Here is a 24704-nt window from a genome sequence, read left to right on the forward strand (position 1 = left end):
CCTCAAAGAGACCATAGCTCCTGACATGACATTACATGCCTGAAGGAATGAAAAGGCCCCCTCTGCCACTAATGTGCTGATCCCCCGGGTCCTAAACATTGACCCCTTTAGAGGAACCATCCCCGGTCGAGAGGCCATACTACCAGGAAAGGACCTAGGGTGAGGAGGGGCCCCTACTGCTTAACGCCCTCCGTATCATAAATAGGCGTTCCAGCACATACCACTGGAACTCAACCACAAAACCTCACACAAAGCATTAGAAGACTACACCCATGTGTAGTTACAGCTACTGCTGCAACGCCGTCCTCTGCATAATAATCGGGAAAGTGTGCTACTTTGAACGCTTGTGCTGCTAAACCCAAAAGAGCACAGGGCATTGGAGGGATCGATACATAATATACTATAACTTGGGCGATGTCCCATCCTATGCTAAAGCCAGGATATAACAGGTATACAGCAGGCAACACCTGCCCTCTTGGGTTTTAGTCTGGAAGCAGCTAGGCCATGCTACCACTAAGATAGCTTGTCTGTAGGTTGACTTACTACCACCACCAAGGGTTTGCTGTGACTGAAACCAAGTGCCCCTTTAAGATCCTGACCGGCATCAAAACACGCTGCAGAAACCAATGCCCCTCTGACAGTAATCAGCCGATACCCCCGGGTGCAATCCCACTACAGCAATAGTGTAGACTAACCAAGGTACGAGAGGTCATACCCCTGGAAAAGGACCAGGTGATGAGAGGGCCACCCCTGCTGGTATCCCTCCCTCATCATTCAAAAGGAGAACCAGCACCTGTCACTGAGACCCACTACACACCTTCACCCAAAGCATCAGCAGACTACACCCAGAGATGTACGACTTCAGCCGAAGCGCAGTTCTCAAAATTCAACTGTAAACTTGTGCTTTGTTTACGCTTGTGCAACTATACTCATGAAGAGTACTGAGGGATATTTCAGTGCGCCATGCAACAATTGGTATATAACTTGCGAGGTGGACTTAAATTTGATATCCAGGATTGCCAAAGTAAACATCCGGTATCACATGCCCCCTAGTTTAGTCTGGAGGCTGCCTAGTCCATGCTACCTCGAGGGTAGCTAGTCTTAAGGTAGACTCACGACCCCCCTAAGATGATATATTAAACTGAACCAAGGGGGGGGGGGGGCCCAAAATAAGTGACATGAAACGTCAGGCCAGCTTCTCACTTCGGGAGGGGGTAAAGGGGAACCAAAGGTTACTCAGGTTCATTCACGCGGCTGCCAAACACAAGCCAAGGGAGCCCCACCCTACTAACCATGATAGCGAAGCCGTGTGTCCACCCTGATACGAGCCCATCGAGCAAAGCCACCACCCAAACTATAGAAAAGAGCAATGGGGTGATAAGGTACCAGGTAGATCATTTTATATTGAGTCTTCTAGGGGCCCACTTCCTAGGTATTCTTGGCAGTCCAGGCGCAGGCTGGGCTGAGGTTGCAACAGTTGTTCCACTTGTACGTGAAAAGGTGTAACACTGCAGGCTGTAGACCCTACATTCTACTGAGAGGCAGAGAGAGCTCCCAAGCTGATGGCGCAGCGGGAGGGCTGCCTTCAGATTCTAAAGCCTAGGATGAACAGACAGTCAACTGCAGTATTATGGAAGGGCAAAATGACTATTGTCATGTGACCTTACCTTCTTGTAGGTCAAGTTAACACTGCGCAGGTTCCGGGATAGACATTTAACGGGTCTGACTACACCTCATGTTAAGGCCCCCAGGAGATAGGATCATAATAACCCTTGCGCATACTATTAGCTTAGGGCTAGGCTTAGCACTTACTAAATATCATACTTTTGGCCCGTTCTAGCGGGAATTCCATACAGACAGACCTTGCCAAGACCGACAGTCAGATACCCAGAAGAAAGGGCCCCTCCCAATAGTGTGCCACAAGAGTAAGCACAGCAGCAAAACTGTAATATGTATGATATAAAGGTGCCAAAACAAATTTCCACACCGCCGTATACGAGTCACATGACGCGGCTCGGGGCTCCCCCTAGCACACTAGACGTGAAATCCTATGGAGGTCCCGTTCTACTGTATTAGAACAGACCCCAAAGACGGCTAATACATAAAAAGTGACTGCAAATTAACACATTTGGCACACTGATTCCACACTGTTGTGGTCTACGTACATACTGTTCTGACAGTCGCAGCACTATCTTGTGTGAGACAATGTTAGATGGAGTCCCGTAAATGCTCCAAATGGCCTTACAAATGCGCAAGAGCAGGTGTCCATTCACATACATGTGCACTGAGCGCACAACGACGCGCCTCTCCGTGTCTGTTCCATGCAACGCCTCTGCATGGCCACTTATTTACATGCCCCTTATTTACATGCCCTCCGACCACACCATGCAAGGTTTGGTACGTCGCACATCCCCTACAAACATGCACTCAGTCACATGAATACATCTATCATGCAGTGGACGGCTTGCTCTAGTAAAGACCCCCTAAAGATGGGCACTCAATCGCAAAAAATTTTAGCCACACATACCGTATCTGTACGCTGGTGGCCTGAAACGCTGCACATCTCCTGTACACCAGCAATCAGTTGTGTGTACGTATTGTCCACACTAGGCAGTGTGGACAAAACTCATCAGGCTTGAGAATACCGACTTGCTCAGCATATACCATAAAATTTAGTTATCCTCACGCTCAACCGCTTCTGCTCCTCTATTCTCCAAAGTGCAATGTGATAACTGTTTGGGATGAAATCTGGCGTAGGCACCTGAACCCATCATTGTTGAGATACCCATTGTCTAAGACACCTGTTTAACTCCTCCTGACATGAAGATCCAGCCAGAGGCAGGAGTAGAAGATGAAATACCGCGGCCCGCCGCAAGGATAAATGGCCCTGCCCAAATTGCCAAATAGGGTAGGCGACAAGGTACAAGGGTCTGTCTAACAGAGCAGTGTTCAAGTAGACCAAATAATAGCCATGCTCATGATAGGCAAAACATTTGCGCGCCCGCTTCGGCATCTCAATCGTGTGCGCAGACATCAGGGATCGATTAGAGGGATCCAAACTGGCAAGGCATGATTAGTGTTGTCGGCAAACAGGGCCCACGAATATCCATATATAATTGCCAGATTTAGTATCCCAGCTTCTCCAGTCCAGCAACACCTAAACGAAGACCACCCATGAACCGGCCTCACGTGGTGTCCATGTAATGGCACTTACGGCCTCTACAACGCAGTGTGTGTTACCGCCCATGCTCAAGAAACATCATGCCCTTGCGCACAACGTGCACGTTTTCAAAGAAAGGGATGCTCGGCGGCCTGCGTTGGGTTTATGCGGGGGAAGCAATGGAGTTTAGGAGCACAGTGTAGAAGTGTGGCATGTTCTTTTCTGACATAGAGCTGTGGTTGACATCAGCGGAGGACTGAACCAAGCCTGAGAACCCAGTTTCCAAACGTAAGGAAGGGCCACCGCAGTGTGTGCCCAGGGGAAAATGCCCAAAATTTTTGATGCATCTGCAGACGTTGTAGTCCCAAAGGGGAGAATATTAGAGACGGTGCCCTATGAGGATGTTGGGGACAGTGGAGCTCTAAGACAGGGAAGGGTACGTTCCATTCCCCGAAAACACTATTCCGTTTGCACTTGCTCAGACATTCCGGTCAGAAACCTTTTGCTCCTAAGCACAAGTAAACGATTTAAACGAGCCGTCTTTGTGAACAACCTGAAAGGACACCGAAAAGTTACCCTTGTGCCTGACAGGCAGCTGGGTGTTCTAGCTGTCAATACTTTACTTCAGAACAAGGCAACTCCTCTGAGTGCCCTTACACAGCGTCAAGATGCATGGACGCTAACAGAGAGAGCATATCATTGCTGTCCACCTTGGATGCCGTTCCAAGTGAATGTAAAGTTGGAGAGAAAGAGTGCATTGGAGATTTATATTAACCATGTCATTCATTAACACAATTGGTTTTGACGCACAAAATTTACTTATTCCGTGGCTTTAGCTGTACAAAGGTAAATTGCCTCGTTTGGTGAATACAAGCAAACTTCGTCCCAACTCAACAGCAAATAATTACCAGCCTAGAAAAACATGCATTACGTTCTATAACAAAGACAATCATAGTCCTAACCGAGGGTTTTAGATGCAGTATCTCGTGTATGAATAAAAGAGAAGATGTATAATAAATCTACATTCGGGAGTAATAGGTCTTTCTGCAACTAAATTATTTAAAGGGCGCCCCCTTTCTATCAGGCTATTGATGTAAAATAACATTTTAAAATTGCTAGCAGCCTCTGAGCAACGGGCGACTGAACCGACAAAACACATTCCCGTCTGTACTAATTACATGGCGGCGCCAGGGGCAGAGCCCAACAGGGGCACGGCGGCTTACCTCACTGACATGAAAGACCACCCCTAGCCCATGGTGGCGAACACGGGAAAACCTTCTTTACTGCTTTTTGCCTCGAGATCCGATCAGTGGGCAGAGCCATTTCGTGAAGTTGCAAAAAATGCATACTAAACGAGGATCATTTATTCTGACCGTGCAGAAGCCGTAACTAAGTAATGACCGGTTACTCACCGGTAATATTCATTACTCCGAGTCGTAGCCCTCCCCGTCCCAGTCCTTACCAATGAGCATAGCTCCTCCCACCAGAAACTCCCAAGCAACTAAAAACCCATCCCTTCCCTCCAGGCCACACCCACACCCTAAGGCATATAACCATGTGACCCGCCCATCCACATCCTGTACCACCAAGCACAAGAAGCCGAACAGGGAGGGAGGGATGGGAACCAGGACTGGGACGGGGAGGGCTACGACTCGGAGTAATGAATATTACCGGTGAGTAACCGGTCATTACCTCCTCGTCAGCCCTCCCCGTCCCAGTCCTTACCAATGAGCAGATACCAAAGCAAGAATCGGCTTCACACAGTAGTAAAACAGACTCAAGTCGCCCAGGCAGGAAGGCACACAACCCGAGCAGAACGCAACCCAGCGTCCCCAAACCCAGGAGACACAGTCCCACACACCAACCAACGACAAGAGGACATAAAAGCGCGAGGAGAACACCCAGCAGCATACATGCAGAACACAGCCAGGGAGGCCCCCCGGAAGCAAGCCCAAGAAGCAGCCACCCCCGAGGCCAGGAACCTCGAACCGACCCAGGCGCCAACACACCACAAGCCCAACAGCAGGCCGCACAGCGGACACAGCCACCGACGGAGAGCAGCCACAAAAGGCCCCAAAACAGGACCAGCCAGACTAAAGGCAACAAAAAGGGAAAACCACCCCATAAAAAAGGCACCGCAGGAAGGAGGAACACCTCCAGAGCCCGCACAGCCGTCAAACAGATTAGCCGCACCCAAACCCCAGAAAGAGGAACAGGATAGAAAACAGGCAGAACCAGAAACTCCAACGAGGAGCAAAGGAACGAAAGAACGGCACCAGGAGGAACCATCCAAAACCACCCGGACACCAAGGGGCGCACCGGCCCAACGCCCGAACCCTGAACGGCCAACACATCTGCCCACAGAGCACGCAGGGAGGACACAGCCCGACTCAAGTCGAAGCCAACCGCCCAGAAACCCAAGACACGCACCGGAATCCAATGCATACACACCCCGTGCCGGACAGTAAACCAGGAAGGAAAACCCCACGACCGGCACAGGACAGGAGAGGCGAAGGGCAACTGAACAGAGGAAAGGCACACAGCAGGCCCCCACCCAACAGAAGGACAGGGCAACCACCCCCCAGACAGCGCCGGACCAAACCAGAGAACAACCTCAACCCAAGGCGATCCTCGGAGATGCAAAACAGGACCAACAACGGAACCTCGAACCAGGCCAGCAAGAGGCTCAACACGGACCGGGAGGGAAACACCCCACGCAGGTGAGTCGCCACAAGAACAAAACCCCCGGCAGACAGAAAGCCCAAAGGGAATGTCAAAAAGTACCACCAGGGGACATAGTCACAGCAAAGGCAAGATCCAAACCCAGGCCTCCGAGGGCGGGCACCACCAAAGGTACAAGAAACACCAACTAGCCAAAGCTCCAAGGTACCACCACACAGTCCGACCAGACCGACAGGAACCACAAGAGGAGCCAAGGCAGAAAGAGGCCAGGCCAACCGAACCGACCACAGGAGAAAAAGAAAGCAGAAGAAGGACCCAAACCCACACCAGTGCGAGCCTGCGCCACCAGAGGCACAAGACAAACCATCGAGCTAAAGCTCTCCGGTCAAATGAAAGCACCACAAGAACCAAAACCACCAAGGGACATCACGAAAGCAGAGGCAGGATATGAACCCAACTCCAGAGTGAGCCCACGGCAGCAGAGGCACAAGACATACCATAGAGTAACAGGTCCAAGGACAATCAACGCCCAACAAGCCCAAGACAGTCACAGAGGCAACCGCTCACGGGACATAAAAGGGCAGCAACGCAAGAGGAGCGAACCACCAGCCAACAGGACCACCCGCGGCCAATGGCCACACCCCCCGGAAACAACAGCAGACAGCCCAAAGAAGCCGGAACCCAAAGCCCCAGAGCAAGACACACCAGGAGGAAACAAGCGCCAACGGGCCCAAGGAACAAACCCCACAGCAGCAGACAACAGCCGCCTAACATGGAGCCGCCGGGGAGAAGAGGAAGACTGAGCCCCCAACAACCACCGCAGTCCTCGCAACAGAGCCAGCCCGCAGGGCACCGGCGGGAAGACCCCACCAACCGAGGCGCCGAAACCACCCAACGAACAGTAGCACCCGAGTGGCGCAAAGAATGGAAGACTCCAAGACCAGAATCCACCCAAACCGACTCAGGAGCCAGCAAACACCCAGTGAAAGGGCCGGAGCCGGAAGGAAAGAAGAGGAAGAATCTACCAACCGGCCAAGGATGGGAACACCCGGAACCCCAGAGCAGGGCAAACAGAGTAGCTGAACAAAACCACCCAGGGAGCCAAAGGTCAGCAAACACACCAGGAGACGCAGACCATCCAAAAGGCAGCCCCAAAAAGCGGAAATGAACACCCCCACAGAACGTAGGAACCACCACGAAGCCGCGTGAACTGTCATATGAAAGCAGGCGTCCCAAAGAACCAGAGAATCCAGGAAAACCCACCAACAGGAAGAGAAGAAACAACCGAAGAGACACCATCATGAAGGAATGAAGAGGGTACCACACAGGCCCAACAGAAACGAAGCCCCGAAAACCGAGAAAGAAAGTCCGACACATCGCCAGAGAACCCGGAACAGGGGCAGCGCAGAACCCATCCAGTAGCCCAGCCCAACAAGGAGGGACCAGAAGAAGAGGAAGCACTCAGAAAACCCCGGGACATGTGGAAGGAAGGAACCCACCGGCCGCGCACCACACCACAAAAGGGTCGGGCAATCAAAGGTAACGAAAGGCAGACCAAAAGCCCGCACACAACCCGTAAACTACCCACACCGAGTAATCGGACTGGAGCCAACAAGAACGACCGCAGCCGCCAAATCGAACTAGGGCACCAACGGAACCCCAAACTGGACAGAGCCCCCGAAGGAAAGCCCCATCACAGCAGCCCCACAAGCAGCACCGCCTCCCCAGGCCAGAAGCACAATAGCCATCGAACAGCCACAGAGGACCAAGCCGCCGCCGTACCAAGGGAACCGAAGGACAAATCCGGCAGGAAACGCAACAGCAGTCCCAACCTGGAAAAAGAATCAGAGGGAACGTAGCCCACAGCACCCGGTAGTCCAAGGCGGCCTCCCAACCAGGCACCAACCAGGCCCGACCATGCCCAACTCCCGAGAGCAGACCAGAGCAGGCGAATCCAGGGAGGCAAGGCCGTAGGCCGCAGAGAAACCTCGACAGCCACAGAGAAGCAACCGAACCCAAAAGCAGGGGCAAGGCACAGACAGAACTGTAGGACCAGAGGCAGAAAAAGATGGATCCAAGGCCACGCAACAAGCAGGACCACAGAATAAGAAGGAACGGCACCCACAGATACCAACAGGCACCGAGAAGGCACACCAGCCAGCAGGGATCGACCATCACTACAGCCAGGACACCACAGCGAACCACTGTAAAGGACACCCCACCGCCAGAGCCAGGGGAAAAACAAGCGTGACAACATCCTTCCACCCCCCATCAAGCACACCGCTCACAGAGTACAGAAAGACGGAGGCCTACAAGCCCCAACAACAGGAAAAAGGGGAAAAAGTCTACAGACTTCCCACCTCCCAAGGGCCAAGGGAACCCCAAACAGTCCCAAACACGTAGCAGAACACCATGAAGCCTGCCCACAGGACTCACCCGAAACCATGTCCGGGGCCACGACAGCAAAGCATCCAGCACATGACAACAGAGAAGGAGCAGTGGAAGACCCAGCGACCACCCCCCCCAGTCACAGCGGAGCCCAAACCACACATCTCCAGTAGGGGAACAGAACAGAGAAAGTAGTGCCCAGACCAAGCAATGCAAGATCCACAAGGGCCAAACAGGGAACGCCACACCCCAACAGGATAGTAGGCCAGCCCAAACATGACATAAAGAGGGAGTCCCAGACCCCCCCAAACACCATGATCCCACTAAAGCAGGGACTCAAACGCACATGAAACCACAGGTATCCAAGGGGAACAAAACACAGCCGCCAAGCAGACCGTCACACACCCACCTGAAAGGAGGACAGACGTGCGGAGAAGCCAGCCATGCACAACACCCCCCCCCACCCCGGGCGAACCCGCTAGGACAGGGAATCAACCTGGAAGAGGGGAGGCCCCAGCAGGAAGACAAGTCGTGCCACCACCACGGGTCCCCTCCAGAAACAAAAGCAAAGCCCCACAAAAGGGGCAGAGAGCGACCCACGGCCGGAGAAAGAGGCCAGGGGAGAAACCAAGGACCTACAGCACACAGAGTCCCGACCCCCCAAAGAACCGGCCCCAGGCAGGCGTTTTGTAAAGGTAATAAAGCACATTACTTCCGTAAAGGGCAGGCTAAAACACCCATCACGCTCCACCGCACATAGAGGATTATGTCACAGCGGTAAACAGAAGCAGCCGAGGCGCAGCCCAACACAAGCAGAACACCAGGGCCCCCCCCCAGACGGAATGACAAAGGGATGCACAGGAGAAAGAAGAGGCAGCCCAAAGATCCACACAGACATGGGAACAGTGGAAAACGTAACGGCGCGCTTTCCACAAGCACCAGTTGTGTCATAGAAGGACACATGTCACGTGTTGGCGGGGGAGGAAATGCGACACGCACAGAACCATACGAGGCTGAAGCAATGCCAAAACCCGAAACCGGGTCCAAAGCCGGAAACAGCGCACGGGACACCACATCCTTGCCCCCGAACACCCGGACAAACCAATGGCAGCAAACGGAGGGAAACACGGGCCCGTCACGAGCACCCAGCCTCCAAACACACTACCAAGGAGGAGCCAAACCGCCACGCCACAGGCGAGCAGAGAGGCCAGCCGCGCCCAACACACCCCCCCTCCCACCCCGGGTGAACCCGCTTGGGCAGGGAACATACCCGGAAGAGGGGAGGCCGCAGCAGGGAGACACCACCCCACACCAGGCAGTCAAGGCCCCCCAACCCCACGGTCCCGCTAAAGCAGGGACTCGAAAGTACATGAAAAGAAGACAGGTACAACTGGGGAACAAACGGCCGCCCAGCAGGCCGTTTCACACTCACCCGAAAGGAGGCACCGGTCCAGCACCTCCCCACAACGAAGTTGCCAGGAAATGAATTCCGCAGAAAAAACAAACAGGATGTGGATGGGCGGGTCACATGGTTATATGCCTTAGGGTGTGGGTGTGGCCTGGAGGGAAGGGATGGGTTTTTAGTTGCTTGGGAGTTTCTGGTGGGAGGAGCTATGCTCATTGGTAAGGACTGGGACGGGGAGGGCTGACGAGGAGGTAATGAATGGAGAGACTAAAACAGTGTGCAACAGGAGTAGCACGGCACCCTGAGATCAGTCGAGACAGTCGCTATTTTCATTATTCTATGAGGGGGCTAAATTATAACACCTCAAGTATAAATTACATGGTACTATGGCGCTAGCCATGAGATGGTCGCTTAAAGAACATGATAACAATAAAAGGAGTCGGTAACCGTGTCCGCATTCCTATACTGCTAGCCCTACTACACCTCTGGACTAGATAGGAATGCCAACCCTGAGGGGGGGGGAGCCATACAGTGCACCTACCCTCCCCCGAGCAGATCCATCAACTCCGAGCCCCGACTGTTAATAGAGGCCTGGCTGGACAGGGGAAGGAGCCCTTCGCGCTGACATGTATTTATTACCTTTATCTAGGTCAACCCTGGGCTCCGAGGTCAGCTGCCCTGGCAGCTGCACCACGCCTTTCCATAATAAATATACAGAAGTGTCGGCCTGCACACACGAGAAGCTCACGGAGGGACTTGTCGATGGATTAGTCACGTGCATCAGCCGATGTACGATTTCTACTGCTTGGAGGCGCAATACCGATGCCAACCAAGAAGTTTACAAATAAATCGGTCTGCCCTTTTGAATAATTTTGTCGCTCACCAGGGAACGCTCGAACAAAATTCCTAATACTACAGACGAGACCATAGTATGAGCAGGGTGACTGGAATCAGTCATGCATGTATGCATGTCTACCGTGCTACAATTGGGAATATACAAATACAGGTACTCATACTTCTGAGTACCAGTTTGCTCCTACACACTGGCTCCTAAGAAAAGCGGCACTCTCCAGCAGCAAAACTGACAATTGCAGGTACTCTCCCTTTCGAATGAAGACGATCATGAATTCAGTACCGGACAAACCTGCCCCCAAGCACTGCTTTTATGTGAAGGTATGGGAGTGCTGAGGCTTAATAACAGAAGCCAATAGACAAGAATGTAGCACTGTACCTGGACATACTGGAGACGTTTCATGACCGTGACTAGGGTGGAACAATGAACAAAGGTGCAACCTCAGGCAGCCATGCATATATATGTGAACATATTATTCCATATGAATCGAGCTCTCCCGGCGCATGACTGTAAAATATTCACGAGCATACAAGAAAGGGGGGGGGGGCAAGACTCCTCTGGACCTGTGGTATTGTGACCCCTGAAAATAGCCACATTCTCAGTAGCCAAATGTGCGCGGGTAAGGCCGCTATAACGTCTTCGGCACCTCACTGCTAATTGCAGTAAAGGGGGCCAGACCCGGCGGTGGCTCAGCGTATGGTGAAACATGCGACCCCCCCACCGGAATACTCTGCTCGGCCGCGGCTTCGAACTGTTGAAGACCATGGCCCTGACACTGCTGGTGGCCTCCACCTGGCTCCTGTGGAGGGGGGGGGGAGGGGGGCGATGGCAGTCCCCTGTTACGGCATTCATACCACGAGCCCAGGAGGGCATGTCCCCGAATAGCGACCGCAGCACCCGCCCCACGCAGCGCAATCAGGAGAAAAAAAGGGGGGGGGGATACTGCAAAACCTCCCGGGCCCTGGCCCGTGTTGTTACGATAGGCTGGCACCACGGGCCCGAGCCCCACAGGCTCCCCAAGGCACATCCCTTGAAGTAAGAAAAGAAAAAGGGGGGGGGGCTGTGGGCAGGGACACTGGAGCAGCATCCGCGGTACTGCACTCCAGGCTCGGCGTTCTGTCAAGTTTGGCTTAATTACCTATCCCTGTCCCTGCTGCTGGCCCCACGCGCGCCCAACACTGTAGGCGCCCGTGCTGCCCACCCGCTGCTCCCAGATGGGGGAAACGGGAGGTGGCAGCCACGTGCTGCAGGCTCCTCTGAGCCGAGAATGCCGTCGCGGGGTGCAGACGGGAGGAAACCCCCCCCTCGCCGACCCCGATGCCCAACATCCGTCCCACCGGCCACGACCATGGTGAGCCGAACAGAGGTGTTGGGAATAGGCTCTCATCTCCACACGCAGGGTGGGCGAGGAGATAGGTCGTGGGTACATTGCCTTACGCGGTAGTCTGCCATTTTCCTTACAGTGCAATGTAGCTGCGTAGAGGGAATTCCTGATGCAACCAACCCCGGACAGGACCACCCCTAAAGACTTGAAGACTTAGAGCCCGCAGCACCCGCTAGCGCTAACCCTTCGTGGGTATGCTGACCAAGAGTGCTGCCCCAGCCTCCACAGCGGCCTGCAGCTATGCAGGCCGCCTGGCCCGGCTCAGACCTCCCAAAGGAGGGAGTAAGCGGAGGGGCGGGGATGAGCAGGAGGGTGGGGGGGCTGGGGAGACGGGAAACCAATACTCCCGCGGACAGACCCACCAGCACGTGGGGCTCCCCGGACTCGCCCGCACCCCGAAGGGAGAGTGCAGGAATAATACCAAGCGGAGTCGCAACCCCCAACTCCACAGCGGCCCGACGCTACGCGGGCCGCCTGGCCATGACTCGCACCTCCGCAGGGAGGGAGTAGGCAGAGGGGGGTAAGGCCCGTAGGCCTCACTCACCGTTAGAGTGTCCCGTCGATCGATGAAGGGCAGGAAAAGAGTGTCCCGACGTTGTCGCGCGACGTCCGGAGCGGCAAAGAGGCCTCCACAATGGTGCACTGGGGTCATATACCCCCTAAGGCTCCTCCTAGCCGCCCCGGACGTGCGTCAGCGGCCCGCCTGCCTCCTACTGGGCAATCCTGCCCAGGCGAGGAGTGGCTGGCCACAAGGTGGGCGGGGGCAGCCCTCCGTGACTAGGAGCCCGCCCTCCTGATGGCCACTGCGTGGCCTCGGGCAAGCGCATGGTTGTATAACGGAACCCCGCATGCATTTATCCCGCATGCCCCGAAACGCATGCCCCATATGCATTTACCCCGAAAGGCAGATCGTTGTTCTGACTGCGGGTTAAAGGATGTTTCCCAAATAAATTGGGCTCCCGGTTTTATGGTATTTATTTTTTTAACATTTCAGTCTGTATTTATCCATATTTATTTTTTGTCCATCTTATTGGTATTTAGCCATATTTATTTTGTGTTTTGAGGCTACATGGAGAATGGCACAGTTCCACGTTTATTTAAATCTTGAAAGTGCACTCATACATGGACGCCTGTCATGTTTTAGCAAATTAAGTAGTCACGTATAACAAAAGACTACACTCATGGGTACATATTAGCGTTATACTACAAATATATGTTAACATATGCCTGTATTTAAGGAAACCTCATCCTGTTTTTTTAGCTCTCGATGTGGCCAATCTTCTTAGCTGATTCCTAAAATTCATGAAAGACAGCATGGACTCTCACAAGAAGCACCATTTTCAGACTTTTTCCACTTTTAAAAATAAATAAAGACAGGAAATACATTGTTTTTTGCCTGTATTTATCTGAAAAATCAGAAAAAACTGAAATCGGACGCTTTATTAATATTATTAATAAAGCATCACAAAGTTTAAGTTCACTATGCACAGAACCCAGGCCCATATTTCCTCAAATGTAGTCATCTGATCATTCAACCTGAACACAGCTTTCATATGATGCCGCATTGAACATATTTTGCAGCCATGAACTCTTGTAGGTACTTTATTCACTTTCCACAATCTCAATTTCTCAATTTTAGTGCAGCCATAGATGATGATCACCACATCCTTTACTGCTGTGTGATTTCAGGGATTTGGGTTGTCATGTAATAGTGCTCACTCAGTGTAGTGGGGCCCCTCAATCAACAGTCCCTCTTTCATACCATTTTATGATCAGTTTTGTTTAAAATATTGGCACTCCCATTACACATGGACAATGTTGCACTTAGGTTTATTTCATTTCCAACATAATGGACCCTGTTTATGTGACATAAACAGGGTCCAGAGCCATCATTGCAAAATTTTGAAATTCTCAAATTTTCGTCTAGCCTCTTGCACACCTTTACAGCCGCGGCCAGTAGTGGGAGTACCGCCCGGGCGGTGACGTGGGGAGGGGCAGGGTGGGGGGTAGTAATGTATGGATTACGTATTGGATTACGTATTTTAAAAGGTAAGTAAACAGAAAAATTAATAAAAGTAATTTTGTTGCACACACTGTATCACCAAATGCGATGCAGTGTGTGTAACGAAATTCGTTTTATTTATTTTTATGTTTATTTACCTTTTAAAATCCGTTATCCATACATTACTACCCCCCACCCTGCCCCTCCCCTCCTCACGTCACTTCCCGGCCGGTACTCCCACTACTGGCCGCGGCTGCACCTTTATCATTGTTAAGGGGCAAATTGTTTCATTCTCATCTGAAAATTCAACAGTCAATCAATGTTCGCACCAACCTTTAAATACATTTTAATAATTTGATCTCTTCCTCAAAGCAAAAATTATATTTTGGGCAAAGTTAGAAAATCCACATATAATCAGCAAGGGTCTAAAAACTGACATATTATCCCACACTGTGTTCTCCAAACCCCTTTTGACCAGCATACCCAGGTATGTAAAATACGATTACTTCCACCAGATAAGAGTAATGCCATTGGTGCATCAGTAGCGCTTCTGGTGATTGGTAGTGCCAGCCGTTTCTGCCTGTTTATTCTGTAGGTAGAAAATTGAAAAAAGGAGGATATTTCAGAGATAAACATAAGGATGGATGCATCTGGCTTCAACAATGTTGCTGAGGTGTTGTTAGTATACATCATGATTTTCTGTTCAGCTGCCACCATATCAGTCTCCAGTTATTCTAGCACCTGGAGACAAAATAGTAGGGAAAGTGGGAGTAGCTGGCACCCCTCAACAGTTTAAACGACTTAGACATAAAACCACCACAATTTACCACAACTGTAGGTTCCCTCTACAGCCAATATACCTTTCCAATAATGTTGCCCTCATGCCCAGTCTCCCCGACACAGAATAGATACCTCCATTCTACATAAACAAAATACCTCCATTGACGCAATCAAAAGCTTTTCCCACATCATAAGACACAGCAGTGTTCTCATTATCATCATCGTCATTGTTGGACTTGGCCCTTTTCCCTAAACATTTCGCTTTCCCCTAGACCTTTCTTCTGACATAGTGTTGCCAACTTAGATGCTTGGGGCACTCTGCCACTGCTGATCAGTGTCAAAGAGCAAGTGCTCTCTGTGTAAAGTGTATTGGTAGTTGGTTGATCATGATTGGTATGTTTGCCTTACTAGTAAAGTCCCTAGTAAGGTGCACTATGTGTGCCAGGGCTGGCAATGCAAATGCTACTAGTTGGCCTGCAGCACTAATTGTGACACCCACACAAGTAGCATTAAATAGAGAACTAAGGCCTGCCACTGCAGTGCCTGTGCACAGTTTGTTAAACTGCTATGTTGTCCTGACAAGTGCTAAGGAAATCAAAAGGGGGGAGTGAAGAGGTGGTGCCGGTGGGCACCGAGGTGGGCACGTCCTCCTCTTATCAGGGTTACAGGTTAATCAGAAAAGGCCACCTCACATTGGGTGGATGTGTATCCAGATGTCATTGGAATACAACATCTTTGTTAAAATACCCCTCACACACCAAAAGGGCCCTTGGTGTCATGCTTCATCATCGGGGTCTTCCCGTCCCGCTGCGGGGCGGGGCAGAGCTGCGACAAGCGGATACGCTGGAGCACCTTTTAGATGGAGGTGCTATGTGTTGGGAGTGAGTGTCAGTGGGGTCAGGGGTGATATAAGGTGTGAGTTAAAAAATACCTGGCCTAGTGGAAAAAAGAATTGTATTAAACACTAGAGCAGGTTAATGGGCTCTCTCTCCTAAGTGGGTCACCCACTTAGGAGAGAGAGCCCATTAACCTGCTCTATCTCTCCGCTTCACTTTTTCCTTTTAATAATACCAGCCAGTGTTTAATAAAATTCTTTTTTTCCACTAGGCCAGGTATTTTTTAACTCACACCTTATATCACCCCTGACCCCACTGACACTCACTCCCAACACATAGCACCTCCATCTAAAAGGTGCTCCAGCGTATCCGCTTGTCGCAGCACTGCCCCGCCCCGCAGCGGGACGGGAAGACCCCGATGATGAAGCATGACACCAAGGGCCCTTTTGGTGTGTGAGGGGTATTTTAACAAAGATGTTGTATTCTGGATACACATCCACCCAATGTGAGGTGGCCTGTCCTGACAAGTGCACCCACTTGCCATGCCTTACCCTTCCCTTTCTATGCACATCAGACACCCCTATGGTAGGTCCAAGGTACCCCCTGGGCAGGGTGAAAGATAGGACATGTACTGATGTGTGTACCATGTCCTGGCAGTGAAATACTCTCCATTTCATGTTTCACTGTTGAAAGGCCATCTTGCCTATAGGACAAAATGGGGAGGCTGTGTGATATGTTTTACAGCCTATCTTCCCAAAGGCTCAAGATGGGGAGTTGAAGTTTAGTGTGCCTGAACTCACAATGTAATAACACATCTTTCTATGAAGGTGGTTCTTGTGTTGTGTGTTTAGAAACCACTCTTTTAGAAATGGCTGGGTTTTTGTGCTCTAACATTTCTTTATGTGTCTGCCTGGTTGTGGATTGACTGTCTGGATTTGAAAGTGACAGGATCTGGGGAATGTCTTAACCCAGGGGAGGGGGGAGACAGCAACAGGCTGACCTGCATCTGGAGTATAAGGGGGAGGAGTAGCGCCTAGGGGTGAAGAGGCCTGGGTTGCTGCCATAAAACAATGGTCCCATCTCTTGCTGAGTGATTGAGAATCGAGACCCCACTAATCAAAGGAAGAAGGAGTCACTGGCAGGGAGGCACCCAGAACTGGTTTGAACGGGGTTCAGTTCCCCCTGAACACAAAGACATTTAGGGGTATAACTGTGAGAGCTGAAGCCCCTGAACTTTGGAGAAATGGAGTGATCAAGACTAAAACTTGAACCTACGTCGTGGTTGTTAGATCTGGGGGTCTCTAATTGGCAGAGGTAAGTACCTTAGACCAAGTAGGGACCCTTGCTTCTAGTCAGGGTGAAGGAATACACACAGTAGATAACCCCTGCTCCCCCTCTAGGTAGCTTGGCGCGAGCAGGCAGGCTTATCCCCAAGGCAATGTGTATAATAAATGCACTTAACACAAACAATGATCCCCCATCCACCACCAACTGAGACCACACAGGTAAGTATATTCATAAAATATAACTTTATCTAGATCATGCTGTAAAAATCAACAATACACTATAGTTCCCTCTTTGATAAAGGTTTCACTTAATCTTGGCGGTTGCACTTAAAATTAGGAAGTTCTTATCAGCAAAAATAGTCTCCAGTCTCTTAAATCAGTGTGAAATCTAATATCACCGACTTAGGCTCTAATTAGCTCATAAAATGATTTACTAAAGTAATGCCAGCGGGTTATTCACTTTAAAGATCAGCCCCTCGGACTGACTAGCCCCAAACAATGCCAGCGCGCCTCACCGATGACTTCAGCGCCTTCGCGCCAAGCAGAGCAGACTTTACTCCGCCCCGGCCGGTCCCGGCAGCCCTCCGCCCGCTCTCAGATCCTCGGGGAGCGGCGGGGAGCTAGCTCGGCGCTCCTGCGCAGGGACAACAGGCCAGGGGCAGAGAGCACACACGTCGCTCCCTCGGCGAGGTCGGGTCAGACTTCCCTGGCTTCGGCGCTCCAAACGCTGCTCTCGGTGGCTTCCTCAGAGGTCCCGGTCCCGCTATCCAATACAGTCGCGGCTCCACAGACGAGCCTCCGTGAGCACCCGGGAGTCAGCCAATGACAGCGCGGCTCCCAGGACTAGCCCCTTGATGATGCTGAGCCGGCAGCCAATCAGTGCGCGGCCTCGGCGATGACGCGGCGACGCTGGGCCAATCCCAGCGCGACGTTACTGGAGGGGCTCGTCTCATTCGGCCAATGGGAGCACGGCGGCTTCGGCCTTCGTCTCCGCAGCTCCGGCTAAGGACAGGAAACTTCTTAGGGTGTTTCTGGCCACGGGCCGCGGCGGTGAACAGGCGGCAAGGGATTTACGAGGGCACAGGTCACAGCAAGACCGCCCTCACGGCCAAACGATCATTTTCGGACAAAACTCACGAGGGGAGGCACCACGGACCCCCGCCCTTCACAGAGTACGTGCCGATGAGCACACCGATCTCTGCCCACGATCAGCAGCTGAGCATAAATCCCGCAGACAATCAAAACAGCATGATCTTCCCGGCGTGTTTAATTATGATGGAACCTTTTTGACCCTGGGTCCCAGGACAGGAGGCCAGCTCTTCTCAGGCCCTTGGAGATTCAGTTAGGAGACACAGCACACAGCAACGTCTATGGAGATCAAGTAAGCAGGGTCACAGCACACAGCAAAGTCCCTCTTCTCATCAGCTTCAGTTGGTCAGCAGAACAGGTCAGCCCTTAGAGTACACAGGAAGGCAATCTTCCTTCAGTTCTCCAGCAGTCCTTCTTCCAGCAGAGGTTCCTCTTGATTGTAGAATCTGATTTTCTGTTGTCAGGGGTCCTTCTCTTATACCCCAAAAAGTCTTTGAAGTCCTTTGAAGTCTTTGTGCAAGTGGGGCCTGAGCCCGGTCTAAACCAGTTCTGGGTGTTGCTGGAGCACTGGGGCTTTCCTGGCTTCCTTCTTCCTTTCAGTATCAGGGACAGAGGTGACAGTCGCCCAGCAGGGAGGTGGAGCCAGCATTGTGGTCAGGCAGGCACAGCCCTATTCACTCCCAGGTGCTATCTCCTCCCACTTCCCTGGCAGTAGATGCAGCCTTTCATCCACGGGCTGACTCAGAGAACCTCCTGGGGGCTCTGCAGCCCCTGTCACCCTCAAACCAGACAGTCAATCCACAAGCAGGCTCAGGCACACAGAAAGGTTAGACAAGAGAGCAGCCACTTTCTAAAAGTACTATTCTCAAACACAGAATTTAAAAACAACCTTTACTAAAAGATGTGTTATTAAATTCTGAGTTCAGGGATATCACTCACTTATGTCCCATCTTGTTCCTATGAGAAGATAGGTTGGTGTCCATTGGGACCAGCCTCCCCCATGTTAGTCTATGGAGCAAGATAACCTTACAGCAGTGGGCACACAAAATGGCTGCTGCTCACTACCAGAGCATGTGACCTGCACTAGTACATGCTCTACCTTACCTATACACTTTACCCTGCCCAGGGGGGTACCTTGAGCCTTCCATAGGGGTGACTGATGTGCACAGACAGGGAAGGGTTAGGCCCAGCCAGTGGGGACACTGGCCAGGCGGACATGGCAGTCCACTGACTGCACACAGGCACTGCGCTGGCAGGCCTGAGACACCATTTTAGGGCTACTTATGTGGGTGGCGCAATCTGCGCTGCAGGCCCACTAGTAGCACCTGTCATCACCAGCCCTGGCACCGACAGTGCACTTTACTAGGGACTTCATGGTGATACAAATATGCCAATCAGGTATACCCAATCAATATGACAATTTACATAGGGAGCACTTACACCCTGGCACTGATCAGCAGTGGCAGAGTGTCCAAAGCATCTAAACCAGCAAAAACGAAATCCAGCACAGCATCAAAAATACAGGAGGCAGAGGCAAAAAGATGGGGGAAAACCACGCCAAGGATGTCAGGTCTAACACGTGTCCCCTCCAGCTGAAAGTGGGGACAACTACCCAACCTCTTGGGAGTCCTCATCACTAAGGCGGAAGAATCTGGACAGACCATCAGCATTGGCGTGTTCTGTACCAGGGCGGTGTTCCACCGTAAAGTCCATCCCCTGTAGGGAAATGGACCACCTCAACAGTTTTGGATTCTCGCCCCTCATCTGCATTAACCATCTGAGGGGCCTGTGGTCGGTCTGAACACGGAAGTGAGTCCCAAACAGGTAGGGCCTCAGCTTCTTCAGAGCCCAGACCACAGCGAAAACTTCCCTTTCAATCGCACTCTATCTCTGTTTTCTGGGGAGTAGCCTCCTACTAATGAAAGCCACTGGTTGGTCTCCGCCCTCATCGTTGATTTGTGAGAGTACTGCTCCCACGCCTTGCTCGCCTTGCAGACGATCTGCGTATGTACCAGGATAGGGGCTTATCCGTTATCCTGGTGCTGCTAGATCTGTCTGCGGCGTTTGACACCGTATCCCACTCCATTCTCATGGCCAGACTAAAGAACATCGGCCTGAAACATGAAGCTCTTGCATGGCTGTGCAGTTTTCTAACAAATCGAACCCAGCAAGTAACTATGGGGAGTTTTCGGTCAGAGGAAGTTGAGATCTCCAAAGGGGTGCCACAGGGCTCATGCCTGAGCCCAACTCTGTTCAACATATATGTGGCACCCCTGGCTAACATCTTGAGAGCATATGGATTTATTCCAATATCCTATGCGGATGATACTCAACTCCTCTTTTCTTTTAAAACCCTGACTCCCGAGGTTAAGAATTCTTTCTCCCTGGGGATGAAAGCAGTGGCTTGCTGGATGTCTTCCAACTTTTTACAATGTAATGTTGGAAAGACGGAAGTCATGTTGTTTGGGGAGGTAAAATGACTTTGGACTCCGGACTGGTGGCCACAAGATCTTGGCCCAGTACCGGAGCCTAAACTTACTGTCAAGAATCTAGGGGTACGTTTAGACCAGGAACTTAACCTCAAACAACATGCCAACCAGGTGGTGGGATCCTGCTTCCACATTATTGGCATGCTACGCAAAATCTTCCCCCTCCTACCAGACGGGAGTAGAAAGACGCTAGTACAGGCCTTAGTCATGAGTCGTTTAGACTATTGTAACGGCTTGCTGCTATCTGCCAACGAGGAAGTCATGACCAGACTACAGGCGGTCCAGAACACGGCTGCCCGTTTGGTCTTGAATGTTCCCCCTCGCACACCTTCAAAGCCCCTCCTGACAAAACTTCATTGGCTGCCCATTAGACAGCGGGCTAAATTCAAGGTATGCTGTACCATACACAAGAGTCTGAACGGTATGGGACCTACATATCTGGCAAACAAATTTGTCCCCTACAAACCCTCCCGCTCTCTTCGGTCTAGCGAACAAGGCCTTTTACAGGTTCCTAGAGCCAAGAAGGCAAGACAGGGTAGCAAAGCCCTCTCAATAGCTGGCCCGTCCCTCTGGAACAGTCTCCCTAACACCCTTAGGCTCTGTAAGGACTATCTTCCTTTCAGGAAAATGCTAAAAACACTCTTATTCAGCATCTAGACAGCTAGCGTACTCCTGATCTCATTGGGAGTCGATGCCAGCGCGATACAAGCCTGTAAAATAAAATAAATAAAGCGTCAGTTTGCACAATGAACTCACTGGAAAATTCAGGCGCCTTAAGCACCAGTGCTGTGCACATGGCAGTTTTGAGGGCGTCAAAAGCAGTTTGACAGGCCTCGGTCCAATTCACTTTCCTGGGCTGATTTCTAGATGTCAGCTCTGTCAAAGGGGCCACAATGGTGCCATATCCTTTGACAAACCGTCTGTAATACCCGGTGAGACCTCGAAAGGCTCTCACCTCAGTCTGGGTCTTGGGGGGTTCTCAAGCCAGAATGGTATCAATCTTTGCCTGTAGGGGCGCCACCTGGCCGCTCCCCACCTGGTGTCCCAAGTACACCACTGATCCCTGCCCTATCTGGCACTTACTGGCCTTGATAGTGAGGCCTGCCTTCTGCAGAGCCTTCAACACTTCACAGAGGTGTTGCAGGTGTTCCTCCCAAGTAGAGCTGAACACAGCCATGTCATCCAGGTATGCTGCGCTGAATTCCTTCAGCCCTGCTAATACCTGGTTGACCAGTCTCTGAAATGTGGCAGGGGCATTTTTCAACCCAAAGGGCATGACATGAAACTGGAAGTGCCCCTCTGGCGTTGAAAATGGTGACCTCTCCTTTGCCCCCTCAGTTAAGGTAATCTGCCAGTATCCTGAAGTCAAATCAAAGGTGGTCAAGTACTGGGCAGCTCCCAACCGATCCACAAGCTCATCAGCTCTGGGGATGGGGTGTGCGTCAGTCTTGGTGACCGCATTGAGCCCACGGTAGTCCACGCAGAAACGGAGTTCTGGGGGACCACCGGGGGTAGCAGCTTTCTTAGGCACTAAGACCACTGGGCTAGCCCAGGGGCTGCTGGAGGGCTCAATTACCCCTAGCGCTAACATCTTGGAAACTTCTTCTTTGATGCTAGCTCTGACCTTGTCAGCCACCCTGTAAAACTTCTGTTTCACTGGCAGACTATCTCCAGTGTCCACATCGTGGACGCACCAGTGGGTGACACCTGGGGTCAGGGAGAACAGGGGGGCGAACTGACCCAAGACCTGGCGACAGTCCTTCTGCTGCTCTGGGGTCAGAGTGGGTGAGAGTATCACACCATCCACTGACCCATCTTGCTCCTTGGTTGCCAGGAGGTCAAGGAGAGGATCACTATCCTCCTCCCCTCCAGCATCTGCAGCCATGAGCATAGTCACTTCAGACCTCTCATAGTGGGGTTTGAGGCGGTTCACATGCAACACTCTCAGGGGCTGCCTGTGAGTCTTCAGGTTAACCAAGTAGGTAACCTCGCTCTTGCGCTCCACCACCTCATATGGCCCAGTACACTTGTCACGGAGCGCACAAGGCTCCACCGGCGCCATCACCCACACTTTCTGACCAGGGTGGAACTCAACCAGAGTGGTGTTCTGGTCGTACCACCTTTTCATTTCCTCCTGGCTAGCCTCCGGGTTCTCTTGAGCAAGCTTCCTGAAGCGCTTGGTTTGGTTGCGGATGGCCAGCACATAGCTGAACACATCCTGAGGGGTTTTCCCACGGGATTTCTCCCACCCCTCCTTCACCAGAGTGAGAGGCCCTCTGACAGGGGTGGCCATACAGCAACTCAAAGGGACTGAACCCTAAGGATTTCTGAGGCACCTCCCTGTAGGCAAACAACAGGCATGGTAACAAGACGTCCCACTTCCGCCTCATGGGCTCCTCTAGGCCCATAACCATGCCCTTCAGGATGCGGTTGAATCTTTCCACCAACCTATTTCCTTGAGGATGGTAAGGAGTGGTGAACTTATATGTCACCCCACACTCCTCCCACAGAGACTTCATGTACCTAGAGATGAAGTTTGTACCCCGGTCGGAGACCACCTCTCTGGGGAACCCCACACGGGAAAAGATCCCCATTAAGGCACGGTCCACCACGGGGGCTGTGACTGTCCTGAGAGGGACTGCTTCCGGGTACCGGGTGGCATGGTCCACCAAGACCAGGATAAACCTGTTGCCTAAGGCTGTCTTGGGGTCCAGGGGCCCCACGATGTCAATGCCCACCCGCTCAAAAAGGGGGCCCACCACAGGAAAGGGTTGGAGGGGTGCCACGCACTTCCCTCCGCTCTTGCCACTGGCCTGACAAGTTTGGCAAGACTTACAAAAGGCAGCGACGTGCTTCTTCGTCTGGGGCCAGTAGAAGTGGGTGACAAGCCTGTGATAGGTCTTGTCTTGCCCCAGATGTCCTGCGATAGGCACGTCATGAGCCAGACCCAGTAGGAAGTTCCTGAAGCGCTCGGGTACCACCAGCACACGGGCTGCACCGGGCTCAGCGAACTTAGGCTCACTATAAAGTAAGTCATCCTCCCAGTAAATCAAATGTTCCTTGGACCCCAGGCCTGGTGCCTGGTCTGCAGCCTGCTGCCGCACACCAATGAGGGAAGGGCACTCCTTCTGAGCCTGGCAGAATTCCTCCCTGGAGGGACCACCATCTTGCTGCCACTGGGACAGCTCAGGCAATTCCCCCAGTTCGGCCACCTGTTCCCCTGAAGGTTCCAGGGCATCCCCCTCAGGTTCTGCTTCCTCCTGGACCGTGGGAACAGTGGGGGCTGGTTTCCCGCGCCCTCTACCCCTTCCTCTCTTGGCAGGTCCCTGGGCCATTGTTCCAGGCTCCAGTTCTGCTAATCCACCCTTACTGGCTGCCATTGCCCGTGTGGTTACACAGATCCACGCAGGCAAGCCCAACATTTCCAAATGAGTTCTGTGCTCCACATCCTTCCATGGAGAGCTCTCCAGGTCATTACCTAATAGACAATCTACAGGCAAGGCATCACTTACAACAACTTCCAAAATACCGGAGACTCCTCCCCATTCAAATGGAACACGTGCCAACTTGCAGAGGCGCACTGAACTGTCAGATGCCACCACAGGACGGAGTACCTTGGGAATGATTTGCTCTTCAGACACCCACTGACACCTGACAGATGTCACGCTGGCCCCTGTGTCTCTCAGAGCCTCTATCTCCTTTCCATTGATGGTTACCTTCTGCCCATATTTTTTAGTGGTTTGGGGCAGCAAGGTTTCCTGGGCCATCTCTTGGTCTCCTAAAGAGACAAGGGTCATCACTGCTAACCCCTCCTCCCCACTGGAAATCAAATCCCCTCCCAAAGCTACACTGGCTAACCCCGGAGTTGGAGCACCAGTGGGTGCTGGAGGTTTCTTTGGACATTTGGGGGCAATGTGCCCCATCTCCCTACATGCATAGCAAGTAGGCATGGACCTGTTGTCCTGCCTGCCCTTAGGGGGCCGGGACTTCTTAGGCTTGGGGGGTTGAGACTCCTTCTCCTGGGAACTATTTTGGGGCCCTGTAGAAGACTCCTTTTGATTACCCTTGTCCCCCCCCACTCTTCTGCTGGGGACCCTGTCCACCTTTGGCTGGGGTACTTACCACCCCCTTGTGGACCCTGGTGCTAGTCCAGCGGTCTGCCTCCTTAGCAAGATCACTGGGATCAGTTAACTTGCTGTCTAAAAGATGCTGGCGCAGCTCTGGAACACATAGACTACTCAAGTGCTCCCAACTAATCAAGTGACACAACCCCACATAATCAGTAACTTTGCTGCCCTTTATCCAACCTTTCAGTGCACGCGTGTATATACTCACACACTCCACCCAAGT

The sequence above is a fragment of the Lissotriton helveticus genome, chromosome 7 (genome assembly GCF_964261635.1).
Source record: "Lissotriton helveticus chromosome 7, aLisHel1.1, whole genome shotgun sequence".
Classification (NCBI taxonomy): Eukaryota; Metazoa; Chordata; class Amphibia; order Caudata; family Salamandridae; genus Lissotriton; species Lissotriton helveticus.